Here is a 14293-nt window from a genome sequence, read left to right on the forward strand (position 1 = left end):
AGTGACAGAAGAGGCTGATGTGGAATGCATAGGAAAAATGAATAGTGACTTTCATTCATCTAGTTCTCAGTGCGAATGGCTGAGAGACTACTCAAGAGAGAGAGAGAGAGAGAGAGAGAGAGAGAGAGGAGGGGGTGGGGGGGGGGGGGGGGGGGGGGTGGGGGGGGGGGGGGGGGGGAATTGGCGAGGAAGTAAGCTGTCTGCAAAGCATTTCTGACCTAGAGGACGGGACATTGACAATGACGCTTGGGGTGAATTAGTGCCATAAGAGAAAAATGACCAGAAACAATAGTTTCCTAAACAAAGAAGGATGGGATAAATGAGCGACCTAATCTGCAAAGTGCAGTATACAGAAGTGTGACCTATATAAGGACAATGGGAAGACTATTACATGGAGAGATGAAATAAGACTAGTGGTCACGGGAAAAATGTTTGCGATACAATTCAAGAAAAGAGGGAAGGGATAAAGCAGCGACCTACAGAGGAAGGCGTGAAGAAAAAAACAAGCGATGTCCAGAAAAGAGCCAAGATCATTTGTGGCTTCCAAATGGAGGGGTGGAATATATTAATTCGAAAATATAATAGTCACCTCGACTAGTTGGTAGGAATCAATCTACCAGTTTCTATCCAGAGAATGTCGATGACCCATATCAAAATGATGACAACTTAGATCGCATTCCACTTGAAAGTTATAAATTCACCGCTATGCAAGTTTCAATTCTGACCATTTTAACCATTCCGGACCATTTCCAATATGGTTTATTCGAATGCTGCAAATTTTAGGCCCAGTAAATATCCAAAGTGTGTGTGTTTGTGTGTTTGTGTGTGTGTACAACCAATAAGTTAGTATCGACTTCCAAAACGAAGTCATTGTTAATAAATAAAAACGAAGCACTACAAAATCAAGCAAAACCTGTAAGCAACGTAACTGCAATTTTAATATTAATTATCCAGCAACAAACAAAATGACTTTTTTCCCGTAATTCGAAATGACAAACGGAACTCACTTTGCAAATAAAGCAGCGGGAAAATATTTGATTTTGGGTGAAATGACAAGACTCCAAAGGGGGAAAAAAAACTTGGCGTTGATTGCTCAAATATTAACTTTGGATATGATAACGTTGATGTTAGAGTGGAAACGGGCTGACCGTTATTGATCGAGCTGACATCCCGGCCTTCCATTAATTGAGATGTGCAACATCACACCAGCTGGAACTGACAACAAGCACAGAAATGTTCATTTATTTACAATTTCACGGGCAAAAGTCCACTGGGCAGGGCATGAACCGGCATTATTAGCCAACATGTGGGGTGGGACACAAATTCTACTTCAGTGTAAAGTTAACTGTGTGGAAGATTTATGTACAGGAGAATAAATATCAGAGATGAGTTGAATATAAAATTTAGGCCTAAGGCCAAGCACTGGGACCAATGAGGTCATTCCGCACTGAAATGGAAATTGACAGTAAAAGGTTTGAGAAGTGTAACAGGAGGAAAACTTCGCAGTTGCACTATGAATCAAGTGTTAGGAGAGGGTGGAAAGTAAGATGAAGAAAGAGAATAGGAAAGGAGGTACAGCAAAAGGAATGAAAGTGTTTGCAGCTAGGGGCCGAAGGCACGCTGCAAAGAACATTAAGTAACGCCTACAGTGCACCGCATGAGGTCCACTGAAAAAAAAAATTTGCAAAATTACCTAAAAATGACATTAAATGATTTTTCTTCATTAGAGAATTGAGAAGGCATTGCAACTTGAAGGAAAGTAACCTAAGCACCACCGAATGACCGACTGATTAGTGCAAAGTTGATATTCGGACAAGAATAAAATCGCATTATAGAGTTTTGCTATTTTCAATTTCCTTATTTAGCCTTCTGGACCTGACCTCTGCAACAACCCAAGTCCCTATAGCTGGGAATTAATTGTATGCAATCTGTTTATTAGTCGTTATCATTTTTAATGTTTTCTTAAACTACTATTCTCAATAGTATTACTGTCATTACCATTATTATGAATACTACCTTTTATATTTCTTCAGCAACTGTGTGGATATTGGGATTTCTCATTTTTATCATATTATCTCATGTATCTAGGTTGAGCATGTTATTGTTTCTAACTTTTGTATTCCACGTAGATGGCGTTGAGCTGAAATAAAATGCATTATTATTATTATTATTATTATTATTATTATTATTATTATTATTATTATTATTATTATTATTATTATTATTATTATTATTATTATTTTATTATTATTATTTATTTTATTTTATTTATTTATTTATTTTTTTGCTCTATCACAGTCCTCCAATTCGACTGGGTGGTATTTATAGTGTGGGGTTCCGGGTTGCATCCTGCCTCCTTAGGAGTCCATCACTTTTCTTACTATGTGCGCCGTTTCTAGGATCACACTCTTCTGCATGAGTCCTGGAGCTACTTCAGCCTCTAGTTTTTCCAGATTCCTTTTCAGGGATCTTGGGATCGTGCCTAGTGCTCCTATGATTATGGGTACAATTTCCACTGGCATATCCCATATCCTTCTTATTTCTATTTTCAGATCTTGCTTATTATTATTATTATTATTATTATTATTATTATTATTATTATTATTATTTATTATTACTATTATTATATAAAATTCGACAACAAATCACTTCCGATGCCTAACTGGCCACATAGGTACCTTACGAGTCTGGAGTCCGGCAATAGGTCAAATGAGGCCTAAAATCATCAGCGTGAGTGGATGACCTCAGAATAACAGTGAATATCTAAATTCAAAATTACCAGAACGTCTACGTATGCAGAAATAAAGAGATGGCTGAAATAAAGACTTAATATATAAATGTTAAATTTCGGTAAAATTCACGAGAGAGAGAGAGAGAGAGAGAGAGAGAGAGAGAGAGAGAGAGAGAGAGAGAGTTTTCTGTAAATTGATAAAAACATTATTTTCCCAAGTACAAAACAAATGGCATCGTACAGCTTATAAAATCATTATTTCGTCTAGCTGGAGTTTTTCTCTCCCTCCGCCTGTCTATCTACTATCTATCTTCAATAAGCCGCTACATCCACTGAATCAATCTTTTATCCCTTATGATCTCAGAGAAACAATCCGCCATCAGAATTCGCTTCGCTGTCGAAGACAGCCGCAGACCATCTTCTTCAACTTCGCCGGAATTCCTCGCGCACACACAACCATACGACAAGGAGGATGCGGGTGGGTGGGGGAGGGGGCGGGGTTGGTAGAGGAAGGTCATGCGAGGGTCTCATATACATCCAAAGGGGAGAGAGAGAGAGAGAGAGAATAAGGAAAGGTGAGGAAGCAGCCTCTGGTTTCTCAAAGGGCTTCAACGACGGTATCTTCCTCTTGGCCGCTACCGGCATTTCATCACACCGAGACCCTTGGTGGAATTGAGTGAGTTCCCTTGTCTCTTCAACGCACCAAAGTCTTATTAACTTTCTTCGTTACGTTAATTCGTTTTCAGCGATCAAAGTCGAGTTGTAGCAACTAGATTCCAGGCAGCAAACTAACTTTCAATGCTCGTGTTGTTGGGCTGTCACATTTCCATCTTTATCTATCACACGCGGCAGCATCCGACATTTTTCTTTCCCATCTAATCACCATAAGAACAAAAGACAATTCCGAAAGTTTCCGAATCATTATCCCTCAGCCATTAATGAATCAAACGAAGCAGTGGCGGCGCCTGTTTACTGGGGTCGTTCTCTTTGTTTCATTTCCCTTCGTTCTGGTCAACACTGAGGCAGCGGGACATTTTTCTCCTCTCCTAATCTAATTTTCAATTCCCAACCGCTTGTTTTCTCGTTTCTGCGCCATTTTATAATTCAATTCTGTTGTGGGTGATCCGCCATGGTATTTCTGAAACCATCCTTTCTTTCAGTCATTTCCTTCTTGTAGTCTCTTGCACAAAGGGCAGCTTTTTTTTTTTTTTATTAATAAGTTGTTTTTGTATAGCAAAAACGACGGTATTTATCATTGTTATCATTACGATTTTTTGAATGTCCATACGTTCACGGACATTTATATGAGACTGGTTAAACAATTTACATTAACTCGCAAGGCAGCCTTCATCTATCCTAACAGAACGCTCTTTAGCAGGAAAGGGACAAGCAGCAACTTGCCTTTTTTTTCTGAATATTTCATACAAACTCATTAGCTATTTTTTACTATTTACGAAGCCTTACCACAAAATAATTCTATTTCCTAAACACTTTCACGGACCAAGTGAACACAATAACAACTTTCAATAAATAAATAATTATAATAAACATAAAGGAAAAATAATAATAGAAATACTCCCGAGAACTAATGTTCAAGTTTCCTCATCTAACAGTATGTAAGTATGTGCATATTTCTACTATTAGGGGTACCATGCTCGTCACTCATATTGTGTGCAACAAATTAAATATAAGAGAGAGAGAGAGAGAGAGAGAGAGAGAGAGAGAGAGAGAGAGAGAGAGAGAGAGAGAGATCTGGCAACGGACAAAAACAAGATTTTGAAGACAGATTACTTACAAAGAAAGAAAGACCTAATGAAGATTATGCTAGGTATATCATGGATAAAAAAATAAAAAAATAAAAAGAATTGGAGCGGAGCATTGCCGTCAGTGCACCTCATACGGTTCACTGCAGGCATTACTTAAGGTTCTTTGCAGCGTGCCTTCCACCCCTAGATGCAACTCCTTCCGTTCCTTTTACTGTACCTCCTTTCATGTTTTCTGTTTTCCATCTGACTTTCCTCACTTTGCTAACAACTGAACTAACTGGTCCGTGGAGATGAAGAATGGATGATATTTTGCTATTTCCAAATGCTAAGATAAAAACTTTTATCTAATATTTTACTATTTATCACACCAGAAAACAGGTAACCGAAGCTACCATCATTTCAAATTTAAATGCTGGGCCACAAGACTGACTGAATATTTCAGCAATAACGAAAATTAACTCTCTCTCTCTCTCTCTCTCTCTCTCTCTCTCTCTCTCTCTCTCTCTCTCTCTCTCTCTCTCTCTCTCCAACAATTATCCTTGCAACAGACGAACTGATCACTGAATGCTTTCATCTCCCGAAAAAGAAAACGATGTCATGATGATAAGTTACAATCATAAATAAAAACTGAAAATTAATCCAATGTTTTCTCTTTTCCAGGCGGGTGTCTTTTCCAGTCAGATGTACACTTGTTTCGGTAAGAATTATGGATTAGGGACTGTTTTTACCTGCTAAGAAAATACCTGTTTTCGTACTATGATCATAATTCCTTATGCTAAACACAACTCTCGGTGCTAAAAGGGCTTCGATTTATAAAATCACAAGAGAAAACAAAGATGAAAAAATGTACATAAGAGAATTGAGGAGGCGAGAGGTTATTGAAATATTTTCTTCCAGATTTTATTTTATTTTATTTTATTTCTTGAAATATTTTCTCGATTTTTAATTTTTAGTTTTTATTTTATTTCTGATATTCATCGTATGACCAACAAAGTGTTCCCTAATAATCTGTTACTAGTGAACACCAAGTTGGGCATACAATGGGTATCAGAACAAGTTTGTAAAAAAAAAAAAAATAAATAAATAAAAAAAAAAAAAAAAAAATAAAAAAAAAAATTGCCTCCACAATACTATTATGTACATTTTTTCATCTTTTTTTTTTCTCTTATAATTCTTATTACTGAAAATACACACATCCTTCTTATAAATTAATTCGCATACATATTCCACGACTTGCAGAAATAATTCTTACACACAAATCACTCTTATTCTCTGTTTGAAATCTTTTTTATCCATAGCTATTTCTAATTCTCTCTTTTTTTTTCTTGTATTAATTTTTGCAGCGTTTAACGAATGCCAAATAAATATGACAGACAGAAATTCTGGACCCAGTGCTTTTACGTTTATTCACGCATCGTCGGAGCTGGATTTCTAAATAAATTGAATAAACGTGAAAGTGCTTCTGGAATTGAATTTGTGATTTTTTTAGTGCACACACACACACACACACACACACACACACACACACACATATATATATATATATATATATATATATATATATATATATATATATATATATTATACAATCACAACGCTTGCTCACATTTACTTGCAACTTTCTCTTATTGCAAGAAATTTTTAACTATCAGTATTTGCTGCAGTTTCTCCAGCTATAGCAAGTATATGTATACGTGCGTGCAAGAAAGTGTGTGCACAAGGGCTTAGTTCCAGTCTCTGCCCGATAGCCTTGCCTTGCTCAGATGTCAGTAGTCGTATCCAGTTGTTTGTTTGTTTGTTTGTATGGTGTTTTTACGTTGCATGGAACCAGCGGTTATTCAGCAACGGGACCAACGGCTTTACGTGACTTCCGAACCACGTCGAGAGTGAACTTCTATCACCAGAAATACACATCTCTCACTCCTCAGTGGAATGGCCGAGAATCGAACTCGCGACCACCGAAGTAGGACGCCAACACCATACCAACCACGCCACTGAGGCGCTGGTGTCCAGGGGTGTTCTGTTGCTCGTGTCTCCCTTCGGATTCTCACAGACATCCTGTGGTTTCTTTGAAGGGAGGATGAAGTCTGTGTTCCTCTGCATATTCAATGCAGTCCGTTGTTGGTTTATAATCACAGCTTCTGGTATTTGCAATCTGTGGAACCAGGTTTCTTTATTCATGATCTTCATGCTTTCTAATAATTATTAGAAGAATCATAATTCTTCTACTGTTGGTTTACAGTCGTGGTCATATACAGTGTTGAAATATTACTGACTAGAGTTGGGTGGCAGTACACACCTAAGGAATACTGTCTTTAGTATTCGTAGGGTTTTTTAACGCTGACAATTATCATCTTTGAACTGGCTGTGATATGTGGCCTTCTAATACGATATGATGTTTCCTGGTGAGGTAGGCAAGTCACTGGAGTGCTGGCTTATATATATTCTATAACTTGCTGCCATATTCATTACTATACAAGCTGCCTAAAAAGTTCGAGTGAGTGGCTTTCCATGAAGAACAGTACGTAATTGCACCCCTCACATACGCGGCTTCCGCAGTGTTTGGAAACGTCAGGGCACTCCTCATGGCAGATCAGGCACCATCCAACATTGGTTGCCTTTTGGTACACAGCTGTATTGTAAAAATCTCCTTTCCTCTCCAAGTTTACATTAAAAAATGGAAGTCAGCTTTCGAAACCATATTCAATACAGCAGTCGAGGCTTCCTCTTCAAGGCGTATTGTAGACGGATGTTTTCTTCGTCTTTATCGATGGCAATGAAGATACCGTCTATAAATCGGGCATATATCTTCAGTTTCAGAGGGGAACTGAAGGTTCTTTCCTCGACATCTCCCATTTATATTGAAAAATATAATGCCAAGGGGGAATCCCATAGTGACACCATCTACCTATCGAGAGGAAGGGGACCTCCTTGGAGCACATTTGGTGCAGATTTCGTAGGACAAACCTCGAATATTACTTTAAGGAGAGTCTGTCATTTGGATGTCGTGCTCTTTGACTTACCAGATGATGCTCTCCGATGTCTCCTCCAAATCTGCACCGTGGAGGTTCCCTTCCTCTCACATATGGGTGACCTCTTTTGACAGGTAGTTTCACTATGGGAACTGCCCCCAACCCCCTCCCTATTTGCCAATATGTACATGGCAGATGTCGAGGATAGAACATTCAATTTCCAGAGAATGTCCTACAGACCAGCAGTAAAACAATGCGACACACCAACCAATAGAAATTCATCACCCCGGTGACGTCATTTTCAAAATTTTAGGAGTAGCCACTAGGTCTGTATTTGCTAATCATTTGTACTTTAGACTTGAAGACGTCGCCAATGAGTGAGGTACATGGAAAGGAACGTGAATAATTTTTCCTTCCTTCCAAGAAGCTTGCCTGAAGAAAAAATAACTACACACACACACACACACACACACACACACACACACACACACACACACATATATATATATATATATATATATATATATATATATATATATATATATATATATATATAGAGTCCAGGAGGAGTTCATGATACCATATTTAAAAGGCCAAGTTTATTACATATGATACGTTTCGCACAACTGTGTGCATCATCAGTCTGTGAATAAAATACAAAGACATATTATAAAAAATCATATAAAGTTAAAAGGAATTCACAATTTTAGACTTTATTTTTTAAAATTGTGAATTCCTTTTAACTTTATATGATTTTTTATAATATGTCTTTGTATTTTCTTCACAGACTGATGATGCACACAGTTGTGCGAAACGTATCATATGTAATAAACTTGGCCTTTTAAATATGGTATCCTGGACTCTTTATAATTGTATGCTGAAGCACTATATATATATATATATATATATATATATATATATATATATATATATATGTGTGTGTGTGTGTGTGTGTGTGTGTGTGTTCGTGTGTGTGTGTGTGTACATATACAAATATTAATGTGTAGATACATACCATACATACATGCTCACATACTATACATGTACAAGATCTAAATCCTGTTGAAGAGGCCCTCCTCCCTAACAAAGATATATAACTGCTCCATATTACATTCCTCCCTGAGAATCGTTCCCAGGATAAAATTTCCTTCCTGTGTTACGTCCCCATGACTGGGACACTCGACCAGCAAATGCCTCACTGTTAAGAGGACAATACATTCGTCACAGAATAGAGAGTTTTCGTTTGACATTAAGAACCCATGAGCGAGTGTTTTATGTCCAGTCCTCAACCTGCACAACATAGTTTGTAGTCTCCTTGGCATATATTGGTAGGTCCATGGAGACAATGATGAGAAAATATTGCGCATATTCTTGGTAGTAGGCATCTATGGTGTTCTGGAGAAGTGACTGCTGACCTAGCAATTTGATCAGCTTGCTTGTTTACTAGTTTGATCAGCCTGCTTGTTTATAGGAACCCCAACATGGGAAGGCACCCAGCAAAAATTTACATCTTTACCACTTCTTTTCACTAATAACAGCCATCATCAGGTTGGACATAAAATCAAATTTGGCCATAATTGATTGTACGGACCCCCTGGCAAGTACAAAACGAATGGTGATATACTGCCAACAATAGTCTGCATGTACACATTTTTTCAATGTCCATTCTCTAGTACTGGGGAGGGGCCAACATTTGGGTTATCGCAGTGAGGAGGTTATGAACGCACTTCAAAGCCACAAAGAAAAACAATAAAACGTTTAAACGCACTAATGTCGAATTTAGGGGGACAGTTTTATTTCTATTATGGTGAAACTGAGACTGGCATTAGACGAAACGCGTAAGAGGGAAAAACGGGTAGAAAAAAAGGGAAAAATCAACAGAAGAAAGTCGCCAAATCCTTGAGCAATAAAGTCAAGGTCCCGTGGAGCGGAATGCCAACCTGCTGTGACAGCCAGAGTCATTGTTTACAAAGTTGGCGCGCGCGGGAATTCTGAATGACGAAAAATAACAGCCTTTATACGTGCAAGGATTTCTTGAATACCGGAGAATTACAATTCTTGTTTTATTTTACTGAATGTTCCGTCTGTGTATAAAATTGCATTGCCTCCGGACTCTCCTGTTATAAACTTTTTTATTGCTAGATTTGTTTGTTTGTATGGTGCTTTTACGTTGCATGGAACCAATGGTTATTCAGCAACGGGACCAACGGCTTTACGTGACTTCCGAACCACGTCGAGAGTGAACTTCTATCACCAGAAATACACATCTCTCACTCCTCAATGGAATGGCCACCGAGGTGAAACGCTAATGCCATACCAACCACGCCACTGAGGCGCTTTTTGTTGCTAGAGAAACGAGTAATATGAAGTTCATTAACTCTTTTCTCTTGTCATTAATGAACTGTTGATTTCTCGAATTTAGTACATTCGTAGTGAAAAAAAAACAGTGCTATGATTAACCTTATTTCATTTTGTAAACCTTTCAAAAAGCTTGAAATTTTAAAGTCGCCAGAATTCCACGTTCAACATATTTTAGTAAAAAGAATTGGTAATACGAATAGAATATTTTTCTTTCCTTTATGATGCAAATAGAACACCAGGAAATTAATAAATGTCGGCAAAACCATTCAAAACTTTTCTTTTGACACGTATAAAAAAATGGTCATAAATTCAGCCTGCGCTAAAGAATCGGACATTTGATTTTAGATTTATTAACCTGCACTTTTCCCATGCCGATGAGAATTTGTACTCCATGCTGACCTTCAGATCATTTTTCGCTTCAGTATTCGTCCCCTTCCCATGGGCCAAATGACTGCAACCCCTTTTAACAGCCATTAACCATGTCATTTCGTTTAACTACTGGCATTACTGAAAACGGCCCGAAATGTTTGCACAGGGGTGAGGGCGGTTAAAAGTTCGACTTTTTCCCTTCTATGTGTGACCTCTGCATTGGCTGTCCAAAAAGAGGGCATCATTGGGTCTGCTTCCCTTTTCGCCTCGTTCTCGAAAAGTCACAAATTCCATTGTGCTTTCTTTTTGGAAAATTTTCATAAATGTCCTTTTACTTTATCTATTTTCCTTTGGAGGGATTTTCTGAACATTTCGGATTCTTATTTCCCTGAGTCTGATTGTAATAGTTTTTTTTTCTATTTAACTTTTTAGTAAATTTCACAATATTTCTTTTTCCTACATTGACCTCAATTTCCCTTTTTTGGAAACCTTCGTCTGAATTCCCATTATTTTGGACACCTCTGTCTAAATTTCCATTAATTTGGAAACCTTTGTCTAAATTTCCATCTTTTTGGAAACCTTTTGTTTCTCTTCTAAATTTCCTAAATTTTATAATTTGGGAAACCTTTGTCTAAATTTCCCATTCTTTTTGGAAACCTTTGTCTAAATTTCCTAATTTTTGAAACCTTTTGTCTAAATTTCCATTAATTTGGAAACCTTTGTCTAAATTTCCATCTTTTTGGAAACCTTCGTCTAAATTTCCATTAATTTTTGGAAACCTTTGTCTAAATTTCCATCTTTTTGGAAACCTTTGTCTAAATTTCCATTAATTTAGAAACCTTTGTCTAAATTTCCAGCTTTTTGGAAACCTTTGTCTAAATTTCCATCTTTTTGGAAACCTTTGTCTAAATTTCCATCTTTCTGGAAACCTTTGTCTAAATTTCCATCTTTTTGGAAACCTTTGTCTAAATTTCCATTTATTTGGAAACCTTCGTCTAAATTTCCATTATTTTGGGAACCTTTGTCTAAATTTCCATTTTTTGGAAACCTTTGTCTAAATTTCTATCATTTTGGAAACCTTTGCCTAAATTTCAATTTTTTTTACCTTTGCTTGAGGCTTCTCAAGTTTTCCTTTTTACAAGAACTTCCTTATTATTTCATCGTTACAGTCTATATAACTAATGAATCAATATTTATCAACTCCACGGAAATGATAGACAAAAACTATCTTGCAGTTGCATTTTTTGGGGGAGGGTTTCGTAAGATATATACAGGAAAAAAAAAACACCCGGATACGAAGAACAATGTTTCGGTCTAGTTTACAGTGTAGACATACAAGAATCAATTAAATCTGAAAAATAAATAAAAACAAAAGAACTTTTAAGATCTCTCACAGGATAGTAAAACAAACTTTCAATTTGCATTAAAGATGTATCAGCACATATATCCTTACAAATCAAACGAACGACATAAATGCTAAGAAAGGTGATAATGACAGCGTCATGACAAGTCATTATAAATTCATTCCTAGATAATTTTTGACTCGCTAAATTCATGAGATTGGTACAATACTTGAATAGTTTAACTCCTTAACGTAGAGTCATCAACTATCCTTACTAAACTATAGCATCCCTCTTAAAGTTCTTAACTTTTCTTCTGAAGGCTCATCAAATATAATAAACACAAAGTCATAAATAATAATAATAATGACAAACAGAACGGAGGAATGGCACAACAAACCAATGCACGGACAGTACATGAGGCAGACTAAAGAACTGACCAGCGATGAAACAGGGCAATAGCTACAGAGGGGAGAACTCAAGAGGGAAACAGAAGGAATGTTAATAGCGGCACAAGACCAGGCCCTAAAAACCAGATCTGTCCAAAGAACAATAGATGGAAAACGAGACCATGAACCAAATAAGCAAGCAAATGTCCGGCACTTGTGCAGGACCAATACAAAAAGAGGCATGATTCAGTAGCAAAAGCTCTCCACTGGAGCCTGCGCAAGAAACGCCAGCAGACTTGCGGTAATAAGTGGTACGAGCACCAACCTGAGGGAGTGATAGGATACGATGTGCCAAAGATCCTCTGGATGGTTTCAGAACTGATAGGGTGATGCGTACCAATAGACCAGACGTGACCGTTGACTGACAAAATCAAGACGAAAGCATCATTCGTTGATGTCGCAATACCATGGGGCACCAGAGTAGATGAGCAAGAGAAAAAATTCATATGTATCATGACCTGTAAACAGAAATAAGAAAGATATGGGATATGCCAGTGGAAACTGTACCCATAATCATAGGGTCACTAGGCACGATCCCAAGATCCCTGACAAGGAACTGGGAAAAGTAGCCCCAGGACTCATGCATAAGAGTGCTACTAGAAACGGCGCACTTAGTGAGAAAAGTGATGGACTCCTAAGAAGGCAGGATGCAAACCCGGAACCCAACACTATAAGAAAACCACCCAGTCGAATAGGAGGACTGATAGAAAAAATATATATAAATAATATTAAAAGCCAAAATGCAACATCATCATTACCTGTTCTGCTCCAACACTGCTTAACTCAAATCGAACGAATAAAACTGGCAGCTGTGACTAAAAAATAAGCCTCCGGCATTTTAATGCCAGTGAACCTTTCCACCAGCCCGAATAATGCAATAGCCATAAAAGACGCGTATTAAAATGCAACCTTTCCTGAGCTCGCAAATGGGTTTCCTGCCAAACCCTCCCCCCCTCCCATCAATGGCCTTTCCGGAGTGTTACAATTTCACATAAAAGCGAAAAGGGCCGACACACACACACACACACACACGTTTATTTATTTCAACTCGGCATTTTCAGCGAATCATGATTGTGACATTACAAGCTGTAGTCATCTTTCAAAAATTCAGGTAAAGAAAAAAAAAAGTGTCAACTAAATTCCAAATATTTACTTTTTTAAGCGTTGTCTTACCCCGGAAGTTCTGCTGTTCTGTCTGCTGGCAATGCGTAATCATACCTATAATTAATATAATGTTGATTCCTCAAAAAAAGTAGCATTTGTTTCAGTTGTTTGCAGCAAATGAGGTCCATAGTTCAACAAAGCAAACACCACTGGCGCAACAGAAATGTGATTTTTTGTGGATGAAAACAAGAAGCCTATACTTTTCTTTTTTCTGGAACAGAGAAGGCGTTCGCGTAGCCCACTATAAGCTAACAACAGTCTATTGGAACAATAAAGCCATTTTTTGTATAATCACCCGGCACCTGTCTGGTGAAACAGGAAGCTAATATTGTCTCATTCCTGTACAATACGACAATCAGCCTTAGCGCAGAGTGTAAGCCGCCAAATGCCACTGCTTTCTTCATGGTCCACAACGAACTACTTCACAGTTCCTGGTTTCCCAAATGCTGTGTCATGAAACTCTTGGCAACGGTTGAGGTGCATTTTTAATCTATTAACAACCACTGGTGCTCATTGGAACTGCACTAAAATGCTTATCTTTGAGTATTAGTAGAGCCAACTGCAGTTCGTTTTCAATAAACAGGTGTTGGAGCACTGGGAAAAAAACCATAAAGGGAAGAACCTAAAAAGTCATAAAAAAAATCCAGTCCTGCAAAAATGACCAGTTCCACAACGAAATCGTCGTTCAAGGAAACATGTAAAATAGGAGCGCCCAGTATCTTTTGTGATTCCAGACACCAGGTTCTCTTCTTCTCTCTGTTGCACTTGTAATAAATCAGGACACTGCATTAGCGGACGATACACTACTGACAATTTAGTGATGAATAGTCTTTTAATTTTACTGGCACTCTGCCTTTGGACGCAAATCAGTAGGTGCTGGGATGAGCCCTGCAGTCAGTCCCTCTAAACATTCAAGGTCAAACTAGTCACCGGGGTTTCTAGTGTCAGTGTCACACTCAGCCACGTTGTGGATCTGGTCAATTTTGCAGGACTGGACTTCAACTGACCTGAATCCTCAAGAGACTGGATGGACTATTATATTCCTAAAATGGGAGCCAAAAGACGCTCAACTGGTGTGATTCATCTAATGGCTTTAATTTTGCGTTCAAGCTAAACAGTAATTTAGAATAAGAAAAAATAA

General features: G+C 37.8%; 1 protein-coding gene across 1 annotated transcript in view; it reads left to right on the top strand.

The window, feature by feature from the left end:
* The window catches only part of LOC135219936 (uncharacterized), a gene marked incomplete in the record, with an annotated part of 835576 nt that overhangs the window by 306429 nt on the left and 514854 nt on the right, over positions 1–14293 (top strand). Inside the window, 1 exon segment of the mRNA XM_064257169.1 lies at positions 5158–5194.

Source organism: Macrobrachium nipponense, chromosome 1 (genome assembly GCF_015104395.2).
Source record: "Macrobrachium nipponense isolate FS-2020 chromosome 1, ASM1510439v2, whole genome shotgun sequence".
NCBI classification, from domain to species: Eukaryota; Metazoa; Arthropoda; class Malacostraca; order Decapoda; family Palaemonidae; genus Macrobrachium; species Macrobrachium nipponense.